Source organism: Emydura macquarii, unplaced genomic scaffold (assembly GCF_026122565.2).
Source record: "Emydura macquarii macquarii isolate MOO-44397 ecotype Brisbane River unplaced genomic scaffold, CSIRO-AGI_Emac_v2 contig_2432, whole genome shotgun sequence".
Taxonomy (NCBI): Eukaryota; Metazoa; Chordata; order Testudines; family Chelidae; genus Emydura; species Emydura macquarii.
Genome location: NW_027132569.1, coordinates 3,841,645 through 3,862,441, shown reverse-complemented (window position 1 = coordinate 3,862,441; position 20,797 = coordinate 3,841,645). Strand labels below are relative to the sequence as shown.

Sequence of the window (20,797 nt, the reverse complement as noted above, 5' to 3'; positions counted from 1 at the left end):
CCCCACCCACCCTTTGCTCATCGTGCAGTGCAAAAGTAAGTCCCCTGAGTTCAAGAAATACCATGGCTTAAGTGTTGCCTGCTAACACTCATTTATTTTCTTGCGCAAATACCTTTAAGCATAGAGAAATTTACCCATTTTTTATGTATTTGGAGTGAACATTAGCCCCTTCTCAAGTATTTTTTTCCTCCAATAACATTGTTTTCTTGGTTCACTGTTGCACTGTCATGTTTTAGTGAGTGGAAGTTTAGGGTCTGTGCAGCACCATTGTGTAGACAGCACATGAAAACCAGTGATTACCTGCACTAAGGGACAAGGTCACTTGGAGGGATGAAAAGAACACATGGGATGAACTTTGGGATGTCCTTGAGACCTTGTGTATATTAGACAACTAATCAACAGATAGAAAGGAATGTCCAGAGTTCAACTTGTACAATGTGGTCTGCTGAGATCATTGATGTTCATGAAGGTGCAGTGTATGGGCATCTCCTTGCTCCACTGCTGCTCCTGGAAGCTGGCTTCAAGCTGAGAGCTCCTGTTTGCTTCCACACAGTCTAGTGGCTGAGGGGAACAGAATTGTAGTTGAGGCCTGGTGCCCTTAGAGAGGTGGAATGTCCTCAGAAAGGGTTTCCCTGCTCATATCTAGGCCTGTGGGGTTAATGGATGATTATTTCCCTGTCCTGCTGTTGAACCAAATGCTTGTAAATTTAAAAACAGTATCTCAAGATTCAAGAGAGGGAGAGAAATTGGGGTAGGGGAATAAAATAAAATTACATGTCCAATATGAAATCCTCCAATAAGGAGGCTCATGACAGACTCAGCCACCAACACCTCCTCTTCTCTTCCTTGTCTTGCCTAAAACAGCACAAGTACGTACAAAAGTGATTGTGTAAAATCACCTCCTTCATATGCCATGTATTTTTTTTTTTTTTGGGTGCATCGTTGGGTCTTTCTTTGCTGAGGCATAGTTTTTTGTTCCTGCTAGCACTGCTGATCTGAGCCGGTGCAGCTGCAGAAGAATCAGCTGGATTCTATTTTGGTGTTTTTGTTTTTCACAGCCAGTTACCAGAGCAGAAGGAAGTCCACTCAGAATCACTGACGCATGAGATGGCCAAAGCAAACCTGGTAAGGCTGGACTATGCTGAGGTCCCTTTTGCTGCTCCTGTATCTTAGCTTGGAGAAAACGCAGACCAAACTCTTTCCTCATATGTGATTTTTTTTTTAAACTCTTGTTGTATACAATTTATTGTATCATCATACTGCCTGTATGGAATTACTGCATGTGAATTTGCCCAGGTGCTAATCCCATAGGATGGCTGAGATCTATAACTGCAGTGAGTAATTATTTATTTGTTCTCCTTGAAAGGAGAAAACATGATTTCAAAACAATTTACACCCTCTCTTTCCCTTATTCTGTTTTCTTCATTTGCAGCTTGAGAAATTAATGAATAGTTGCCTAAGCAAAAGGCTCTCTTCACTCAGGTGGGTGAAATGTTTTGTTTATATCCCAATCCATTTAGCTTGTGTTTGAGAGCCATGGGGTTGAGGCTATCCTGACTGTCCCTGGAGAGGCAATGTGGAATAGTAGCTACAGCAGGGAAAATAAAATTGTATCTAAAATTAGAGCACTGAGGGACAAAGATAATAAGGGATTGGGGCTTGGGATGCCTGGGTTCTAGTCCTCACTCTTCCACTGGGTTTGCTGTGTAACCTTTTAAAAGTCACATGACAATGCTATACCTCAGTTTACCCATTGATAAAATGTCTACGGTACATATTTTCCTTGACTAGGCTGGATAGGTTCCTTCAAGATTCTCCTAAGCTGCTGCCCCTGCCAGTGCAGTATTCACCTTCGCAATCACCCTGGTGCAATGGTGAGCATCCTTTTCTTCCCAGAAAGTTACACTAGTCTCCTGACTTCCTGTGTGACATTGGGCAAGTCACATAATCTCTATGTGACTCAGTTCGCCATCTGTTTTATGGGAATACTGCTTACTTCCTCCCACTCTATTTGTCTCTCATATTTATATTGCAAACTATTTGGGGGCCAGGGCTGTCTCTTACATATTGAACAATACCCAGCACAATATAGCACTGATCCCAGCAAGAGGATCTAGTGTAATACAAATAATAATAGTAAGGAAGAACCCTTCATTAGCCAGGTTGGTTAAGAGTGAAGGAAGAGACTAGATAATTTAATAGACCTTAACTTCTGGCATTCTGCGTTGCCTTGCCTGAATGTTTTTTATCAGTGTGTATGTCTGTCTCTCTTTCTCTCGCTGCAGGAAACCTCCGGAGCTGCTTTTCAAACTTTTACTGTGTTTGATCATCCTCTTAGCATTGATTGTATTTTCTACATATTTCTTTCATACCACCTTGATATGCCGATTACTGCAGTGCACCTCCTACAGGAACTATGCCAGTTGCCTTCGGCCACACTAATCCTAGAATATTTGAAAGGGTCTGGACTGGATTACTACAGTGCTGTTCTCCTTTGCTTGCTTTTGATACTGCAAAAGGAAGAGTTAACTTACAAAATAAACCTTTCACCAACGTTATAAACGTGTGTGTGTGTTAACATGTGGGCTTTCTTATGAGATCTGCATAAATTCCTCCCACATCCTGTGCTTTTCTCAGCCTATACAAGAGTTTGTGTCCTTGAACTCCTCCAGTTCTTTGCTCCGATTACATATGGGCCTCGGCTGCAGAAATTAGCTCCATCTCCAAATTCTGAATGCCCAGAAAGTTCTAAGGTATTCACCCTGGCTGATGTTTTAGTTCAGGTCCTTCTCTAAAATGTCCTTGAAATTAGGGATTGGGGGGGGGGGGGGGGGGGGGGGAAGAGGAGGGAGAGATCTTTAGCTGATGTAAATTTCCTTTGCTCCAAATCAGTGGGCATGTGACAATTTACACTAGCTGAGGATCTGTCCCTGTGAATACATTTTGTCAGATTTCAAACATGTAGTGCATGTAGCTCAATGGGTGCTGAAACTAGGGGTGCTACCATACCCCCTGGCTTGAAGTGGTTTCCATCATATACAGGGTTTACAGTTTAGTTCAATGGCTCTCAGCACCCTCATTATACAAATTGTTCTAGCACCCCACTGTAGCTCTGCGTGCAGGCTAGATGTCATAATCCTGTTTGCTGGTGGGTACTGCTCCATAGATAAACTTCCATGGTGAAAAGTTCCAGAGAGGTAGCCGTGTTAGTCTGTATACAGCAAAAACAAGAGTCCTGTAGCACTTTAAAGACTAACAAATTAATTTCTGCAGGCATAAGCTTTGGTGGGCTGCAACCCACTTCGTCAGATGCAAGAAATAGAAATCAGATAGGGGGTATATATATATATATACCCAAGGGTAAGGAACAACAATGGGGAGGGTAGGTGTTAGCAAAGCCAATTCAGTTAGAGTAGATGAGGCCTATTCACAACCATTGATTAGAAGGTGAGAACATGTGAACAGTGACAATTACTTCTTGTAATGAGATAACCATTCCAAGTCCCTATTCAGACCCAGTTTGATTGTGTCAAGTTTGCATATGAATTCCAGCTCTGCAGTTTCTCGCTGAAGTCTGTTTCTGAAGTTTTTTTGTAGAAGTATGGCAACTTTCAAGTCAGCTACAGAGTGTCCTGGGAGATTGAAGTGCTCTCCGACTGGTTTATGGATGTTACCATTTTTTATGGCTGATTTGTGTCCATTTATTCTTTTGCGTAGTGACAGTCCAGTTTGGCCAATGTACATGGCAGAGGGGCATTGCTGGCACATGACGGTATATATAACATTAGTAGATGTGCAGGTGAATGAGCTCCTTATGGTGTGGCTGATGTGGTTAGGACCTGTGATGGTGTCACTAGAATCGATGTGCAGGCAGAGCTGGCAACGGGGTTTGTTGCAGGGATAGGTTCCTGGGTTAGTGTTCTTGTTGTATGGTGTATGGTTGGTTGCTGGTGAGTATTTGCTTCAGGTTGGGGGGCTGTCAGTAAGCAAGGATAGGTCTGCCTCCCACAGCTTGAGCGAGTGAGGGATCATCTGCTAGGATGAGTTGTAGATCCTTAATGATGTGTTGGAGAGATTTTAGCTGGGGGCTGCAGGTGATGGCCAGTGATGTTCTGTTTTTTTCTTTGTTGGGTCTGTCCTGTAGTAGGTGACTTCTAGGTACCCGTCTGGCTCTGTCAATTTGTTTCTTCACCTCTCCAGGTGGGTATTGTAGTTTTAAGAATGTTTTATGGAGATCCTGTAGGTGTTTGTCTGAGGGATCGGAGTAAATCCGGTTGTATCTTAGGGCTTGGCTGTAGACAATGGATCGTGTAATGTGTCCAGGGTGGAAGCTGGAGGCATGAAGATATGTATTGCAGTCAATTGAATAGATAGACTTAGTCACTGTCTGTCTTCAGCCCAGAACACAGACCTTGAGTCACTGATTGAGATACGCCCTTCCAGGTGTTTGGCTTTAGTTATATGTTTAAACAACAGTAATACAACAGAAACTTCAGTACACTCTTTCTTTATGTGCATTGGTGTTTCAAAGGTTTTCATCCAAGATTTCCTGTGTCCTCATTCCTGCTCCATTAAGAGCCACTCTCACTTCCCATCTATCACATTTGGAGTAATGAGCCGCACACCTGCTTTTCACACAAACATCTCTGTGCATCCCTCCATGCTGACCCTTATGTATGGGACAACCTTCCTGACTCTCTCTTCATGCAGGTCCCTCCAGAAGCCCCACCTCTCCTGTGAGCCCTCTGGGAAACTTGCTACTTGACAATGTCATGCTGGAGAAGAACGTAGGGTTTAATTTACATTTCCTATTTACAATATTTGATAACATGACTATTTAGTTGTTGTTGAGCTTCCCATTATCTGCTTTCTGATTATTTGGTTCTCTGGATTTAGATTTAGATTGTGTGACCCTCAAGACAATCATACCTATTTCTTTGTTTGGACAGTGTGGATGTCACTAGAAATAAACAGTAATAATAAGACTGGCCTTAGTGAATCAGCAGGAATCAATCAGCATCCCCCTGTAGGGCTCCTACACCTGCTAACAGAGTGAGTCAACTGCAGCGTCCTGCACTGTAGAACCTGCAATCCTCAATGTAAAGTCTCACTTCCTGTCTGCTGGGTGAGAGGAGTAGAAATCAGGGAGTGCAAGATGGCTGCTGTTTCAGTGTAAGTCACATGACACTGCTTTCTCTCTGACTCATGCACTCACACTGCATTTGTTTTTGCATTTTCTGATCTGAAATAAAAGTCATCCAGGTTAAAAGTGCATGTTTTGCTCTTTTTAATATGCAAACATAATTAATTAAGACCTAGGAAGTTCAAAAGGTGGTGTCCAGCTTCTCGAGCCTCCTAAACTGAGTCTCATTTCTGCTTTGTTATGGTATCTCCTCCGGCAGACTCCTTTCTCCTTCTTCACAGATTGGAAATTCTGTGAAAACTGCTCTCTAATGAGTTCTTCATCCCACATAGTTGGCTTCTGCTATGCCCAAGAGCTGTTTTTTGAAGGTATCTAGTGCAAAAAGGTGAGGAGGGAGGAAAATGAGGCTGAAACTCTCAGAAACATTAGATTTGGAATGAAAACACACAAGTTGTTCATGATGGTTAGAAAGCATGCTCAAAGGAATTTCTGGAACACTACAGCCTCTAATAATGATGCTCCTGTGCTTGGGGAACTACTGTAGTATCTTTTAATAGGAGAACACTAACAGTAGAGTAATTAAGAGCCAAGAAATGATGAAATGATGAAAATTAGGCAGTATGCAGAAGATAAATCATGTAGCTTAAGCCATAAGCTTAAATAACAGGCCACTGTATTGAAGAGTTTCCCAATATACATACAATATAATGAAAATGAATGTGAATGATGTTTAAATGCTGTAACTCTAATTGTTGGTAGGGAATGTTGGTGAAGATGGATGTAGTTGAAGGGTGTGTTGGTGTTGCATCAAGGGTTAAAAGTGCAAGGAATCACACAGGAGTGCAGCTCTGCTAAAAACAAAGGTAGAATTTCCCTTTCTGGCTGGCTTTTGCTGCTAAAACTAAGGAGAACTCCTTCCTGGCTAGTGTGCTGAGACATCCCCTCTTGTTTCAACCTACTTTAACCTCTGTGCTGGAGGGAAGTTTGGGGGTCACTATGTGGGACATTGATGGGTGCTGACGTTGATGCTGGGCAAGAGTTTGCTAGCTGCTAGGCGAGAGAGCCTGTTAAACCAGCTTACTAGCCCCAGTCCAGTGTAGGCAAATAAGCCTGCTAAGCCTGCAAGTAAACCTAAGAAGGAAACATGGTGTTATTTATGTTCTTCCTTTCTCTGAACCTCCTGAATGTTGTTTTCCAGATCAGACAGTGCCTATGCCTGAGGTGTACACTTTGTTCTGTCTTTCAATGAGACTAGAACAAATCGTAACACCTTACTCTTCTTCCTTTTCTTCAGTTTCTCCTAATAATATTGTGACACTGGCTTCCTCTGTTAGTCCACCCCGTTGCTCAACACATCTAACTGGTTGTATCAAGTTCTCCCTCCCACCCCAGCCAAATTCAAATGTTCATTAATTCTTTTTAAAAAATCAGTTTTGACCCTTTTATAATTAATATTTTTTCCTGTCTTTGTCTCCTTTCATTTGCAAACTGTTGGAATGCATTGTCCTTGACTGAGTTTTACCACACCCCCTCCTCATTTTATTCATTGTCAGTTAAGGGTCAGAGCAGGTTACTTGATAGAAAGCACTCTGCGGATGGCTCACAATGGACTTGCTGTGGCTAATGCCTATTTGGCTATCATCTGTCTTCATTTTACTGGATCTGTCATCAGGGTTCAATAGACTAGAACACAAAGTACTGTTATCTTGTCCATTGTCTATGCTACACTGAAGTGGGATTTTCAAAAGCGCTTGGCATTCGCCTAACTTTGCTCCCACTGAAGTCAATGGGGAGTTTTACTGCGAACACTTTTGAAAATCCTACTCTTGGTGTCCAGCATACTCTCGTGTATGAGACTTACCTCTAGATACTTTTCTGGGTGCCTTGTGTCACAAATCTATCTTCTCTTCATGATGATTTTTCTAGATATTCTCTAGGGCTCTGTTCTTGGTCCACTTTTTTCCTTCTATCTTCAGCCTCCTGATGCTTTTAATTAAAGATGAATTGCAAAACAAACGAAACATTGGGTGCCTGCCCTTTACTACTTTTTAAATGAATTCTACAGAAGACATCAAAGGATTTTTAGCGAGCTTTTTATGCTTTTTTTTTTTTTTTTTTTAACATTAGAGATAGCTAGACTACCTAAAAATATTCTGTCTACCTAAAAGTCAACGCCCCTTATCTTCTCAGTTAGTAGTGGGAGAACTGCAGTTCTTGGTTTCAGCCTGCTGTGATTGCCTTCTGAAGACTGCTAAATTTCTCCAAAGAAGTCAGAACTAGAGCTGCTTCAATAATTTTGACATACTTTGATTGGGGGAAAGAAGGGGATAATTTTTTTGCAAAAAAGTTTATTAAAATATTTTTCCTTTTTCAACTAGCCTTTGTGGGGGCTAGAATTCATTGCTGATATTTTTAATGTAAAAAAGCTGCAGAAAAAACTGAACTTAAAGAAGAAAAAATGTCTGCCATGAATGAGAACTAAATGGCTTTACATTTTGATATGCTAATCCAACAAAAGTCATGCATGACCATTTTGTGTAAATGCAGTACACTGATCACGCAGCATATGTGAAATATTAGACACGTATCTAAGGCTTTATCAGTTGGTGCAGTTTGAACATATAAATGGAGAACAAACTCTACTTTTTATCCCAAAGGTAGTATTTTGAAAAAAAAAAAAAAAAAAAAGGTCACTAGATATAAGGGTTTTATAACAAAAGTGCTATCTCATCCTTAAACTACCGTATTGCTAAAGTCTTTCTGTATTGGCTTGCAGCCACATCCTGCCTGAGTCACTCATTGATATCCCAATCCATGCTTATGACATTAGCTTCCCTTCCGTGGTTATGAATGTTAATGTTACGAACACTGGAGTGTGTTATCTTTGCTAGGCTGAGGACAGGTCTATACTCAAAAGTTAAATTAATCCAGCTACATAGCTCAGGGGGTATGAAAAATCCATACCCCTGAGTCATGTACTTTAAACTGATCTAATCCCAGTCTAGACAGCATCTACATAGCTACCACCATTCAGAGAGATGGATTACCTATGCTGATGGAAGAACCCCCTCTCCTTGGCATAGGTAGTGTCTACGGTGCATCACTACAGCAGTGCAGCTGCAGGTGTGCCACTGTAACGTTTCAAGTATAGATGTGGAGGGAGGAAGAGGTTAATTGCCGTTGCTGGGGAGTGTCGATGTCACCAGCAGGTGAGTCTTTGATCTATAGATCAATCATAAACTTGGTTGAAACTGATGAGCATGATAGGTGATAGCCACTTCTAATTCAGGCTAAAGGGGAGAAGCAATTGAGCTAATTTGTGGGATTCGGTAGTTGAAATGATAGACGTCACCGCACACGGCACTAGGGAAGGCCTGTGTGTGTACTAATTCAGGGAGAATAAAAAGGGTTTCCCTGAGACTAACTGAAAATACAGGGGCAGGGGGACTTAATGGTGGAGCTGTGTGTGTCAGAAGCAAAAAGGTTCCAGGAAGCGAGCAGAGAAGCAGTGTGAGTCTGGCCCTAGGAGGGAGGCAAGAATCAACTAGAGACACCGAAGGCAGAGGCACAAACAGCTAAAGCAGAGACTGCTGCACTGGGGAAGGAAAGGAGATAAAATGATGCCCAGAGAGGGCCACTCCTCCGCTTAGCAACTCCTAGTTCCAGAAATGTGTTGGGGAGACACTAGCACTAGGACCCAGGCAATGCCTTCTCTCCCTCCCACCACGTGATTTTGGGGGTGAAAACTGCATAGAGCAGCCAAGCCAGAGACCCTAGCCAGCAGGAGCAGAAGCTGCCCAAGCAGGGAGCTTTGGCCTTTTGGCTGTTCAGAGAACTTTCTGCAGACTTGCCTTCCTCTGCCTTGTGCTGGTTGCTGGCTGCTTGCTCCAGCTGTCCCCTGCTCCCTCTCACAGGCTCTTCACCTCCCGAGATTTTGAGTCTCCCCATTCCTCTGCTGTCAGCATGTATTTGTGAAGCCCACTGGCACAGTGTCCCAGTCTTGTCTAGTGCTGAAGAACGACAAGATGCTACTGCCATCCCTTACTCCGTTAACTCAAGTGGCAGAGGTCTGTGCAGCCGATCGAAAGGTTCCAGATCTGCTGTTGAAGCATGTGGTTGTTGGTATGAAGCCATGTTATGGCATTTCTGTTTTTTTCAGTTTGCTTTTTTTAAAAACATAAGAAATCACACACTCGTGCGCGTGTGCACACACCTGCCTCTTCCCCAACACACTTATGCTAGAGGAACATTAAGATTGCAAAAGACAAACCCTCAAAAGTTAAGGAATGCCAGGATTAAGGTTGCCTACTCAGTCTTAATAATGTCCTTTTACCATCGGTTTTTGCATATGAATATATACTGTGGCGTATGAAATTTGCAATACACAAAGAATGAACAAATGTTCAGTCAGAGCTTGCCTGAGTAAAACAGAGGAAAGCCTCTGCCCATGGATCATGCACCTGGTCACCTGGAGAGGGGGCAGGTGTTTTCATGGCAGTATTTCCTCACCTCCCCTTTTCCTCACTGTGATGGAGGCCTGTCTGTGGGTTCCAGGGTCTGTTGTGGGGAGAGGGCAAGCAGTAGGCAGAGGAGAGGGGCCCCGCCATACATACCCTGAGGAGATCAGGTCAGAACGACAACACCCCACCTCACTCCCCAGCAGAATATTTGCAGATCTATAGCAGCTGTCTTCTTTTTAATAATGTTGTCTCTTGACCCAATTGCTTATTTGGGGCTTTGCAGGTTGTTTCTGTTGGGAGGAGAAATTTATAATACAAGTCAAGCCTCTTCACTTCAGCTTCACTCCACACCTGCCCCTCTCTCCCTCCCTGCCCTGTCTCTATCATCCCCTTCCCTTTTCTTTCCATTTAGCCGATCCCCTTCCTAACAAAACTGCCCCTTCCCCAAAAAACCCCCAAAATCATAGAATTAGCATGATATTTGCTATCATTGCGTTGTTTACTCTGCCTATGTTATACCTCTTCCCCCATCGTGTGTCTCTCTTGTCTGTTTAGATTATAAACTCTTCAGGGCAGGGACCATTTGTTACTAGTCTGTACAGTGCCAAGCGCAATGGGACCACATACTTGGCTGGCCCTTAAGCCACTGCTGTAATAAACGGGATTAATAATAATTATTATTTTGGGCAGAGTACTGACTGGAAAGGCAGACTTGGACCTTGTGAGCAAGGAAACTGTCCCATGTTTGTTCCTACTGTGTTCAGGGAAACAGAACTTTGTGTTCATTCTTTGTAAATAAACAGGATTGAACCAAAGAGTCTACACTAGATCTGTAGTTGTTAATGTAAGTTCTAAATATACAGTGAATATTGATTGTCTAGCTAAGTGTTAAGGAGGGCAGGTTGGGAGCTGATGTCACAGGGGATGTCTATATTTGGAAAATTCTAACTCTTTTTCAGCACCAGTGCAAAGGCACTCCCAGTAGTGTGAGCTCTAGTGTGTGGGCACAAATATGTTTACCACTGTCAAGACTGCACCAGAGCTTACATTGTAGGCCATAATGGTGCAGCTGCACTTGCTGCTGAAACACTGACATGTCATAGTAGCCCACAAGACCCTAGTGAGCTCAGTTACCCTCGGGGTAATACATGGTTTCAGATCATTCCAGCTATTGCTAGGCAGAGGTGCTGATAGCCTCCTTTTTGGATATTAATATAGTCTTTTCCATAAATGCCTGTGTGACTGCCTTTCCTGAAAGAATGAACATTGTCTATTTACCAGATTCTACACAACTTCAGTAGCTATATCGGCAGACTAAGGTATTCAAATATGTCCGAAGACAAGGCGGAGGTGACAAGCCTCTAAGATGGACAGTAAATCTGTTCTTTAACAACTTAAGTGATTAGAGAGATACATTTAGACTCCATGTACAAGCATTTGCAGATAATCCAAATTATCTGAGAGAGATTTGAGGCTTCAGGAGTTAATACAAGTGATTTGCATTTCAAAGGGCTCAGAGAATAAGTGCCAGCAAAGACATCTCTCTCGAGTGTTTTTTTCTTTCTCTCAGATTGCAGACAGAACTGCAGCTTAATCTCTTTAAGCAAGCCTTGATAATTCTTAAGCAAAAGGCTGGCTCCTGGATGAGGTCCATAATCTATTTTGAAACATGGCCAATATTGAAACCAGAATCAGGATGCAGAAAAAGAGGCAATGAGGACAACTTTAATATTTTAATAAAGGAAAATTTCCCTGATATATTTTATGCTATCTTTCTTCTGTTAGCATAAGCAGATAAACAATTGCACCTTAATTTTTGAAGCATAACATCTGGTGCTTTTCCTATTCAGTGCCCTTACGTGTATGGCCACTAAGAGCATATTTCTTTCTATTTTCTTTGTTTGTTTTCTTCCCTAGCCTCATTACCTTACATTTCCTTATACTGAACTGATATGCATAAATCACTTATATGCCCACACTCCTAATCTGTCTCTATTGTTTTGAATATAATTTGGATGGACTGGCAGCTCCACTTTTCATCTTGACAGAAAAAAATCATCGTCTTAGTGCATATTCATTCTTCTAAATTATAATATACAGTGAATTAAATTGGTCCTAAAGATGGTCTTTATGGTACTACACTACTTGCTTCCCCTCATCCTGAACCACTTCCACGTCAACTCACTCTTAGCTTTCCAGAGACAGAAACTGCTGTGATTAGTTACAATTGTATATCTACATAATGATAATAACCTAGCTCTTATATAGTGCTTTTCATTCATTCATTCATTCAAGTGCTTTAATAAGAAGGTCAATATTTTTTTTACAGATGGGGAAACTGAGGCACGGGAGGGAAGTGACTTGGCCAACATCAGCCAGCAAGCCAGCATCATAGAGTGTTAGGATATATGAATACCAATGGTATCACTAGTATATGTGAATGATTTTCCAAAACCCTGATTTGGACAATTGGCTTGTTGTCACATGGTCCTTCAGTTGACTAAAGCTCAACCCAGATAAGACTGAGGTGATGCTAAATGATAAAGAGCAACATCTTGAGGAGCTGGCAATGTCTCAGAGCTCATCAGTTGATGTCTGCCGTACTGGTCTTCAGATGTGGTTTCGTACTAGATGTTCTCTTTCTGGTCCGAGATCCCAACGGGGACTAGAACTCTAGAACTAACATTTTTCTCCTTTGGCTCACCAAAAGACTGCCCTTTTCTTTCTGAAGAAGACATCATTTTATCTGTCCTGGTATCGCTTCTAGGCTGGACAGCTGTAGCCCATTGTACCGGAGCAAACTGCAAAGGCTGCTGTCATGACCTGCCCTTTCCTGGGCAGGCACCTTATTTAACATGGTGTCTCTGGGTCACTGGTACAGCTAATACCCCACTAAGCTTCATCTCAGGATGCTTGCCTGTAAATATCGGGTGAACCTGGCTGTTTTTCTTAACTCTGTTTCGAGGGGCCTCTTCAAAACTCACTGACTGACTACACTTCCGACTTCTGTGTTTGAGAAACTACAGCTTTGATTTAACCAGATTAAACATCAAGTTAAACAAAACAATAGCTTTCAGTAACCCTTCTAGGTCTTCCTCAGAGAGGGAAAACCTAGTCTTATCAGAGACTGGCAGTGCTTCCCTTCGTGCTCAGTTTAGCTCGCTGGCCCCTCTGTGATCCCGTTCCCTCTCTGCAGAAGCCAACCAGCGATCCTACAAATTCAATCCCCCCAATGTTCCAAACAGACAGCCTAGGTAGAGTGTCCATCCAGGAGTCCAAGCCTCTGTTTGTGCAGCAGTCTACGTTCTTTTTGATCCTCAGCCCGCAACACGCCCCATCACGCAACTTCCCTTATCACTTATCCTATAACAACATCTCAGACCAAACAGTTTCAAACCCTTCTCTCTTCCTCCTGAGTGGGGCAGGCTGCTGAGCATGTACCAGCTATGCTATATGGTACATGCAAAATTCATTGGGCTGGTTATTTTGAGTAAAGCCCTTAGTGGCAGACAGGGCCCAGCTGCCTCCTCTCCTCTGACCCACTGCACAGCTTTCATATAAATACACATCCCAAGGATAAGAATTAAAAGTGCACTGGTGGCCTAAAAGTACAGCTTTTGATTCAAATCCCAGCCAGCATTTGAATGGATGAGAAACGGTTCTGAAAGATACTCCCGAGTTTACACAGGAATGAATTCAGGGAAGGCTTTGACCTGTATTGTGCACAAAGTCAGACTAGATTCTCAGAATGGCCCCTTTCTGGCCTTTCATCAATTACAAGATATTCATTATGATGTGGGCCAGCTATGCACAGGCTGTTGGTTAGCTGCAGGCTCCATGTCCACAGTACATTGCCAGTGCAACCCTTGCAGAGAGTGCTGTATATAGATGCAAGGCAATAGTGCAACCAAAATAGAAGAAGGAAGCACTGTGCCATTTCAGTTCACACGTATGCAATCTCATCAGTTTCAGCTGCAACACTTCACTTCTCTAGGAGAGACAAAGTTAATGGGTACATTCAACATCTGTTTCCTTAAGCATTAACCATCTCTTGGAATAAGGGGTTTGCTTAGCCTAAGACAACATTTATTAACAAATTCATTTGTTTTATTAATCTATATTAGAAATTAAAACATTGCTTTTGCTGCTAGGAGTCTGCTATTGTTTTTCCTTATACAGAAACCAGATAATGTGTAGGGAAGCAGATGTGATGTTGCCCTTAACAATAACTAGACCATTCTTGATAAAGGGATGTTTTAGTTATCAGTTATCTAAGTCTTAGCTGACGTAGCCAGATGCAGCACAGTTTAATAAAATAATAAAGAGACCAACATATGGTAGTATTTTTTAATTTAACTTTTTCTATTGTGATACAGTACTAAAATAAAGAATTTGAAAGAAAATACTACACTCCTGATTGGGAGAGAGAGATAAAGCCGCATATTAGAAGCAGTCTTTTCTGTTTTGGAAGGTGCGGCTGATTTTGTGGCATATCCCCCAGTGTGTGAGGACAGAAGGGGGAATGTTTTAGGTAAACCATTGGAATCACTATTTATTATTTATAGAGCACTGTGTAGTCATCAGGAAACAATATTCTAGGCATTCAAAAGTGATATTTAACACACATTTTCAGTATTTTCAGTGCTCTGTAGAATGGGAAATACTGAGAACACCATATTAAATGTAACTACTCGGAATGCTTCTGGGAAGGAAGGATGGTATTGGAGTTAAGGCACTGGACTACAACTTGGGAGAGCCAGGTTCATTTCCTAGCATTGCCATGGACTCTCTGTGTTATCATGGGTAAGTCATTTAAGTTCTGCACTTTGGTTACCCTTCTGTACAGTTATCATAATTCTCTCTTTCTCTGTCATGTCTTTTTAAATTGTCAGATATGCAGGCCAGGGACTATCTCTTACCTTGTGTTTGTTTAGTCCCTAACACAACTGCACTCAGTCTCAGTCATCTGTTCAATACAAATAATCAACAAGTAATAATTAATGTGCAGTTTGTAATGGTGTGATGATTTTTAGTAAGCACCCAGGAAACTGGTTTGCTGGAGAATAGGCAATTCACTTTTATTTAAAAGTATGAGCTGTTTAGATTGAGACTGCTCAGTCTTCTGAAAATCTCTAGTTCACAAAGGCATGGTCACAGTCTTAACAGAGGTATTCGCTTAGTCACTCTGATGCTAACATTACTGCACCTTATACTAATTCCTGTACCAGTAACTTGATACCTATCCTGTTGATGAAGTTTTCCAAAAGAAGTGACCGGTCCCTGCCTAAAAGAGCTGACAACCTTATTCAAGAACAGCACAAAATAAATATAGAATAGCATACGGTCACTAGAGTAAGAACACTTCATACAATAAGTTGGTTTACTGTGTGTAGATCATACCTCATAGACTAGCAAGTTCTTCTCTTCCTTCTTGAGAAGGGATTTGAAAGAGACCCAGGATAATAGCCTTGGGGACAGGGATGGTGTTCCTTGTCTACAAGACAGCAGGGAAGAAAGTGCAGACATCTGTGTGAAAGCTGACAAGCTGAAGAATTAGGCTTGCGGCATTAGTGGAGTTTTGGCGGCATAAGACAAATGCAGAAAGGTACATAAGGAGGGGCAGATTTGTGACAGTCCTTGAAGGTGAGGCCAAGAATCCTGAATTTGATGTAATGAAATAGAAGGACTCAGTGAAAGGATTCAGGCAGGGATTGATGTGGTTAGTCCCATTATCTGATTGCCCAGTAAAAACAATAAAGACTAACCTACCAGGCCCTGATATTCCATCTAGGCCATGTGAAGGTATAGAACCTGCATCTTACAAGCAAGAAGGGCTATTCAGCATGCCCACAATGTTAACAGATCTGGGCTCTAGTGGACCATGTGCTGAATGAATTTCAGAGTCAAATACTTCTTATGGAGCCCAGCCTGCCTGCAGCACCTTCTTGCTTATATTGAGCCTCCACCATAGGCGCCGACTTTGGGGGTGTCCAGGGGGCCCAGCACCCACAGAAAAAAATAGTGGGTGCTCAGCACCCACTGGGATGGTCGGGGTGATTAGCTGTTGGCAGAGTCCCCTAATCACCTATTTCACCCATGGACTGTGGCTGCGGTTTGTCTTGCCCCACCTGCCTGGCCACTGATTAGCTGTTTGATTTAATCAGGTTAAATCAACCAGCTGTGAATTGTTGTTTCCCCGGGTGGCACCTCCTTGCTCCAGCAGGGCAGGGCTGAGTCATTCTGACCCCAGGCCCTTGGGGTCTGGGGCCTCTGCTCCAGCCTCAGGGTGGCACCCAGCTAGAGAGGGGGAAACAGGAGCCCAACTCTCAAGCCATGCCCGCCCCTCACTGTAACAAAAAACAAAAAAAAAGGTTAAGGGTTTGGGGTTAGACTAGCCATGCTGGGTGTTAGCACACAGTGCCACCAGCCCCTTGTGCTCACTTGGGGTTGAGGCCACCCTGCCTGCAGTGCCTCCCCTCCTCTTACCTGCATTAATTTGTGCCTCTCTCAGCAACGGCGTGTGTATGGCTGCACCTCCCAGCCAGGCTCCCTCTGACCCCAGGCAGCAGGTAAATCCTGTAGGGAGGATCTAGACTAGGCTAGATCTGGGGAGGGGGTGGGGTGGGGTGGTTTGGGACCCCTGGCTGGAAATTTGGGCTCCCCAAGCCTCAGCCTGCTGCCTCCTGACTCTGATGTCCATTGACCCTCCCCCCGGTAATCCCGATCCTGCCCTGCCACCCGTGGACTATTTAGTAACTATTTGGCCTACACTTAAAAGTTAGCTATGAAAAATCCACACCCCTCACTGACATAACTATGCCAACCTAACTCCAAGTGCAGACGCAGCTATGCTGATGAAAGAATGCTTCAGCCAACATAGCTACCGTCAATCAGGGAGGAGGCATTCCTAGACCAATGGAAAAGTCCCTTCCATCAATGTAGGATGAGCCTACAGTACAGGCTATGCCAGCATAGTTATGGCAATGTAACTACGCTAGTATAGTCTCCATAGTGTAGCTATACGCAAAGGCATGGATGATAGAAAGTCTTATTCTTCTTGCCAGTCGGAAATGGAAAAATGCCTCTTTGGTTAACATTGCTACATTAAGTCTCTAAGAGGAGTGCAAGTCTAACAAAGATCCCAGTTATGCAGTGGGGTTGCAAATGGTAGATGTTCTCTCATTAGTCAGATTTTGCTGATATCATCAACTCATTTATCATAAATGAAGAAAAAAACATTTTTCTAAATCCGAAATTAGATCACTTTTTTATGTTGAAAGTCAGTAACTGAACTGCAAGTTGCCCTGGATACAATATTCTGTTAATTTTAAGTATTTGTCTCTTACTTCCCCTTAAGAAGAGCATGCAGTGGCCAGCGTGAGGCCAGGCCTACATTTTCAACATTATATTGCACTTATAATTATTGAGTACACATGACCATTTTGACTCTGAATGATGTCAGTGGCAAAATCCTCATTGATTTAAATGGGCAGGTTCAGGCCCATTATATTACGTTACATTATATTTGTTACAGCATGGATCAAATTATGGGAATCTCATCGATCGGCCTAGGTCACCTTGGGAATAAAATTTCATTTCAGATATAAACACGGCCTTTAAAAAAAATCTCCCTCCCTCCTTGTAAACTAAAGTGAGATTAGGTGTGTCCTGGTGTAGTTCTAATTTGAACACAACCACAGTTTTCTCATGTCTATAACCCAGAATGCTGAGAAATAGATCTACGCTGCAGCAAGGTGTTTAAGAAATCAAAGGGATCTGAATAATGTACATTGTTTTGCTGTAGTAGTTTTCGAGCAATTCACTGACAATGACTGAGTGGAATAAAGCTGACAGAAAAGCATCCAGCCTTTCTTGGATTGACTATGGCAGCAATTACTGTGGTATAACAAAACTTGGCTGTGCCTCTTCCTGGAAATATTTGGAAATTAACATTCAGCATTATGGCCTAAATTTTCAAAACCAGCCTCCAATGTTGTGGGTGTAATTTTTCACCACAGTTACACAAATGCATATTCAGATCATGCAGTTACAGGAAGCTTCCAATTGATTATGCACACAGGCCAATTTGATGGCTGGCTAAAAATCAGAGGATATCTGGACAATAAAGAAGCTTTTGACACATACTACCATTATTAGAGTACTAAGAGAAGAGAAAAAGATGCAAATAAGCAGAGTTTCCTCCCCTGTACTGTCAGCTCAACAGTCACACTAGGTAAGTGTGTAAAACTCACCCAATTTTTGGAGTTTACATTTATTGCTAACTTAAATGAATAAAAAATCAATCTTAGCTTAAGCATTCTCCTGAGCGTTAAGATTTATCCATGCAAAAACTGCCCCTTCAGCTGCCTGCAGTTCCATGGTTCCTCCTCAGAATGGCATGCTAACCTTTTTCACACCCTTGATTGGAGCTAATAATGAGCTTCCTCCCTCTCCTCTCCCCCCACCCTTGGTCTGACTATTAGCATAAACCACCATGAATGAGCATTATGTCCTCCAAGATGATATGTGTCAAGCCACAGATGCGGGCATGTGTTCTCCCTTATATAGGTGCACTACAAAAGTTAATTGCTTGTAGTCTTCTGACCCTGATCTCTAAGGGGCCAATCCTGCAATATTCCGAATAACTTCTGATTATTGATTTGTAACACCCAAGCCTGGGCCCTAACACATGAAATGTAAATTCGCTTAGCATAGAGAAGTAAGAGCTTTGAATTAGCAAATATCCACCTGCACTGTGATACAAGTGGCATGGCCAAGATGTGCTAATGCAGAATGCAAACCAGAATTGACAGCAGAAGATATTTCTGCAGAAAGCTTTTTGGGAAGTGCATTAGACCCACTATTTTTATTCTGTTGCTGTGAACAATTACATTTGCCCTAGAAGGAAGGAGCACTGTAAATGCAGACTTTCTGTACAGTATTTTTAACCTATGGTTAAATTTTAAGCATTTCTTCAGTGATGTGACACATAAAAGTCTAATCTTACGAGAGCCACTTACCTAGCTTTTGTGGGCTCAGCCAGGCAGATATCATTGGTCCGTAAACAGGAAGGGAACCTTACACGCTTTCCAAAAATAAACAAAGAAAACATGCCATAAGCAAGACTTTTGTGAGATAATATCTCCATGGGTGACAGCAGAGGACAGATGCTCACTGCTGAAACTAGCAGACAGTAAGCCTTCCTTTGCTATCAGAGTTGAATTTCATAGACTCTAAAATGAACAGGAGAACAAAACCCTCCACTTATGTCCTTATGCTTTGCAAATCAGCCAGGGACTATTATTATTTAACGCTAATATGCTTTAATGCTTACCTTGCAGTAGGTTTCAGCCCATCAGACCCCATTGTGCCAGGCACTGTACGCATACAGAACTTAGGTTGATTTTGCTGCGGCCTTGTTTAATACAAGCTCTTGTAATACATGGAGTGATATAACCCTTCCTCCAAGGACAAGTATCCCTTGTTCTTGTCATAAATAATTTGCTACCAGGCTGCTGGCAATCTGTGACCCCATCCCAGCTAAGGTATTCTTGTGTGTACAATAAGATGGATGATGAAAAAACAGCAGGAATCATAGTTTCTTACCTAGCCACATTTTAGAAAGTGTATCAGTCATTATTATTTATTGAGTGCTGATCGTTTGCTTGGGACTGGTTTAAAAAAAAAAAAAAAAAAAATGCAGAGGAAGATATTCAACCTGATTCTCTGCTCACAAGAATTTTACAGCTATATATCTCCACTGACGTCAGTGGAGTTACACCTAGTTTACGCCAGTGTAACTAAGAGGAGAGTCAAGCCCACCATCTGTGCCCCTCAAGGCTAGAGACATAATCCAGATACTAGCTACCCTGGCTGATGAGAAGAATGGTACAGGAGTCAGCATATATGATCAATCAACAGAAAGATTCTGGAATATATAAGGGTTTTCTTAGCTCTCTAAAGATGACATAATTAGATAGGTTAACACAATATAGCTATGGAACCCCCTTCTTACATAATTATGTTTTTCACGGACCTATTATAAAAGTTAGTGTTTCCTGTTAGGCTTCCATTCAAAAGATTTAAAAGCCATTTCAAGTAAACACAAAAATGCTTTAACCTTGATTTGATTAAATGATTTAATTTCACTGAAACTGTACTCTTAATAGGTGCAATGTGTCAGGGTTTGTTATTTTCATATCTGCAAATCAGAGAACAAGTCCAAATGTATGGAATTATTGAATTTCCAATTAAAAAGGAAGAAAAAAAAATAAAACTAGCTTTAAAATTCTAGTTTGCAATTTTTGTCCAGGTGTCACAGCTTGTTAGGTTATTCTGCCACCCACATAAGCACAGACTTAGTTTCCATAGTATTTTGTCCTTTGTTGAATGCTCATGAAGATTTTTTTTTTGCAAGCTGGTGACTGCAAGCCTTTAGTGAGAATTTGCCAATTAACAACTGATGGAAATTAGAGATCTCTCGAAGCAGGAGGTCAAAGCAAATGAAAGATGGTTTCTTCAGTGAGTTATTTGCCCCTTACAGAATGACTTACTGTTGCCACATGAGACTGGATTGTTTCTGGGTGTAATACAGCATGTGTAATATTCTGTTTTAAAGGATCGCTTGAGTTACTAAACTTCTTGCTACACAGCTAGCTCTTCCCCTTGTAGGAGGATGGTAAGGGCCCTGGTAACCCCATCTGGAGGAGTTTCCTGAAATTGTCCCCTGGGATGAGAGGGGCCTCATAGGATGTAGCTTGGTTTAGGGATATGACCTTCCAACCCTATGGTTCCTAGGGCTCTGTGAGATGAAACCCCTCCCAGATTCATGGAGGCAGGAAGCAGCCACGTGTAGGAGCTATCTCTTCATGCTACTCCCATGTCTGATAGCAACTTCTGCAACAGGAACCATGGGGCATATCATCAAGCGGGTGTACTTTGTCATAGCTCCATGGACTTTGTGCACCAACTGAGAATCTGCCATGTTTCCATCAGTTGATGGCTGCACAGTAGTAGCTGAGGGAACTCCAGAGGTGACAATACTGATTATAGCATTACCTTCTCCCAGTGCAGTGTCTACAGGAACAACCAGGGACAATAGTGCAGAAAACAGCTGGTCCTTGGGTCCCCTCCTAACCCCACCCATGAAATCTGCAGAACTTGATTCACTTGGACAGTCTTCTGCTAAGTCCCA

General features: G+C 42.2%; 2 long non-coding RNA genes across 5 annotated transcripts; one reads left to right on the top strand and one right to left on the bottom strand.

Annotated features, from left to right (window-relative positions):
• Positions 1–985: 985 nt before the first annotated feature.
• LOC137162576 (uncharacterized) lies at positions 986–2,549 on the top strand. Of its 2 annotated transcripts, none has more exons than XR_010922414.1 (3): positions 986–1,125; positions 1,433–1,482; positions 2,286–2,549. It is a non-coding gene; the product is annotated as an uncharacterized lncRNA (long non-coding RNA). The 2 variants fall into 2 exon arrangements; XR_010922413.1 differs by lacking the exon at positions 986–1,125 and adding an exon at positions 1,134–1,334.
• Positions 2,550–5,234: 2,685 nt separating this feature from the next.
• Positions 5,235–18,660, bottom strand: LOC137162575 (uncharacterized). 3 transcript variants are annotated; one of them, XR_010922412.1, is made up of 4 exons: positions 18,624–18,660; positions 15,004–15,097; positions 9,792–9,893; positions 5,235–5,515 (listed from the first exon to the last, which is right to left on the bottom strand). It is a non-coding gene; the product is annotated as an uncharacterized lncRNA (long non-coding RNA). The 3 variants fall into 3 exon arrangements; XR_010922411.1 differs by lacking the exon at positions 18,624–18,660 and adding an exon at positions 17,856–17,983; XR_010922410.1 differs by lacking the exon at positions 18,624–18,660 and adding an exon at positions 16,090–16,399.
• Between the last annotated feature and the right edge of the window lie 2,137 nt (positions 18,661–20,797).